This window comes from Tupaia chinensis, unplaced genomic scaffold (assembly GCF_000334495.1).
Source record: "Tupaia chinensis unplaced genomic scaffold, TupChi_1.0 Scaffold143646_2, whole genome shotgun sequence".
NCBI lineage: Eukaryota > Metazoa > Chordata > Mammalia > Scandentia > Tupaiidae > Tupaia > Tupaia belangeri.
In genome coordinates this window covers 93405-95895 of record NW_006203495.1, presented here as the reverse complement: position 1 = coordinate 95895, position 2491 = coordinate 93405, and positions in this window count along the sequence as shown.

Sequence of the window (2491 nt, the reverse complement as noted above, 5' to 3'; positions counted from 1 at the left end):
CCCCCGTGAAGCCCCCTCCTCGAGAAGCCCTCCTCGGCAGCATGGCCAGGGAGAAGGAGGGCAGGCAGGCAGTGGCATGGGGGACTTAGCCAAAACGGAGCATCTGGAATCCCAAGTCACAGCACAGGGGTCAGCAGCAGGGTGCCCAGGGCCCGGGAGATCCGAAGACAGGCACAGGGCCTCCATTCTGTCGGCTTAGGGCTGCCAGGCTCCAAGCCCGGCTCATCAGGGCCCGCTCCAGACCGCCCTCGGCCTCCTTCCAGGGTCAAAGGGTGAGCCTCCGACCCTGCTGAGCCAGGACAAAGCACTGGAGGTGAGTTCAGGCCCACTCCACTTCTTGTAAGCTGGCTGAAGGGGGGAGACTCAGCCCATAAAGCTGAGGGGCCCCGAGGGCCGGGGAGCGAGTAGGCCCCCCAGTGCCTCTCACCCACTCACGGGAAAGTCTTCAGCCAGGCAGGGAAGGCTGCAAGACAGGGGGAGGGTCATGGTACTGCCCACGGGTCTGGAGCAGCTGTTCCCTGAGGTTGAAGCTTCCTGCTTAAGGACCACGCAGGGCTCCTGACGCAGGCCAATAGCCTCAGGGATCTCCTGTGCCCGTGCATGTGCGCGTACATGTGTGCGTGTCTGCATGCAATACACCGGGCAGTGACGCATTCCTCGTTCTCAATGACTGGCAGCTCATAACTCACTTCAGAAGGGAAGTCCAGGACGCTGAACTGGCATTTTATTTCCATCCCAAACCATGTACATCCCGGCCGTTCAGTCCCCTCCCACAGCCCTGCGGTCACGGCCACGGCGTCTGCTAGGAGCTCTGGTCTCCATGGGCAGGGCGAGGTAGGTGCCGTGTCGGCAAGGCTGAGGGCATGCGGAAAAGCGCACCGTCAGCACAGCCAGCCTCCTGGCCCCGAGGCAGGTCCCAGCTAAACTGCCTGTCTGGCCCATCGGTGCTGAAGAGCTGTCCCCTACCCCAGGTGTCTGCACCCATCAGTCCCAGACGGCTCCATCCGCAGTCGTGCTGGGCCTCGGAGGCCTGGGAAGGTCCGGCCTGAGACATGGTGCCAGCCACCTCTGCCAGTGGTCGGAGCCTCGGCCTCAGTGGGGCTGGCTGCAGTCCAGACCCCACCGTTCACCCACGTGGGACAGGGCGCTGTTTCTCCCCACTGGCTCCGGGACGCCAGCCCCGGGCGTGGCCAAGTGTCCATGCCCCCAGTGCCATCACTACCCCCTCGCTTGCTCTCATGGCTGCACCCACTGTTTATCTGCCATCGGGCGCGTGCACTCTCCAGACAGTGGGAGGGAAAGTGAGAAAGCACCCTTGGGGGGATGGCCACGCCACAGTCCCTTCTCCTCCATTCTCCTCCTGGAGTTTTGGGCACACATGCACACACACCTGGCATGATCTTCAAGCCACCAGGTCTGGGGCTCAACCCGTGGTCCGCCATGTGGGAGTCCAGGGTCCCAACCACCACGCCACCCACTGGCCCCACATCACCCTTCTCACACGTGACATCATTTGCTCACGGCCCATGTCCGTGTCTTTCTGCGTGGCCTATGGCTGAGTTGCCGCCTAGCACTGACCATTCAGCCCCATCAGCCCTGAGTCATGGTCCTCAGTGGTCGGGCTGCGGCTGGCCAGCGGGGAGCAGCTCCTGGTCTCCGGGCACCCCTCCTGTGTGAGCGGCACATCTGCACCGCAGACCTCCCGGCGTGTGCGGACCCCCGCGGGAACAGGCACTCGGTCCACTTCCATGGCGCAGGCGTGCCACCCCTCCTGAGAACGGGCCTCGTCCTGCTCCGGCCGCCACTCCGGCTCCTGTGCACGCGGGATGACTCCAGGCCACGCGTGGGCTCAGCCCTTTGCCCAGGTTCCCCTAAGAGGAAACGGAAACCTCTGAGAAATCGGCGTGACTGCAGACGGCAGCCCGAGCGCGGCCCCACCGACCCTGCCGCCAGGGGTGTCTGCACACGGACCACACTCCCCAGTTTACTCACGCCGGCTCCGGCCCTCCGCCAACCCAGGGCTCGGCACTGCCAGGGCCTCTGGGATCTGCGATCCCCCCACGCTTGCTGGGACAGCAAACGGGATTCAGCCTCAGGGAGACCCACATTATAGGGAGAAGTCCAGAGCCCGACGTACCGCCCACCCTGAGCCCCTCCCCGGCTCCAGACCGCCCGGGCTAGGAGACCACCCTGGTCATCCCTGTGCTGGCCTCGGCCTCGGCACCTGCCGGTGTGCCAGCAACCGCACTGCCTTCCCCAGGTTCGCTCTCGGTGTCCCTAGAATCTTCTGGACATTGTGCGACCGTACAGCATCCTGGGAAGCAGGACGTCAAGTCGACGAGGGAACCGAGGCCACGCAGCAGTGAGGCAGATCTGTATCAGCCCCAGGCCCGGCCTCAGCCCAGCGTGTCGGGACAGGACGGCCTGCAGTCGGCCAGGGCGCTGCTGCTTCTCTCTGGCTGACCCCTCCCGCCCGCCGTCAGCACCCGGG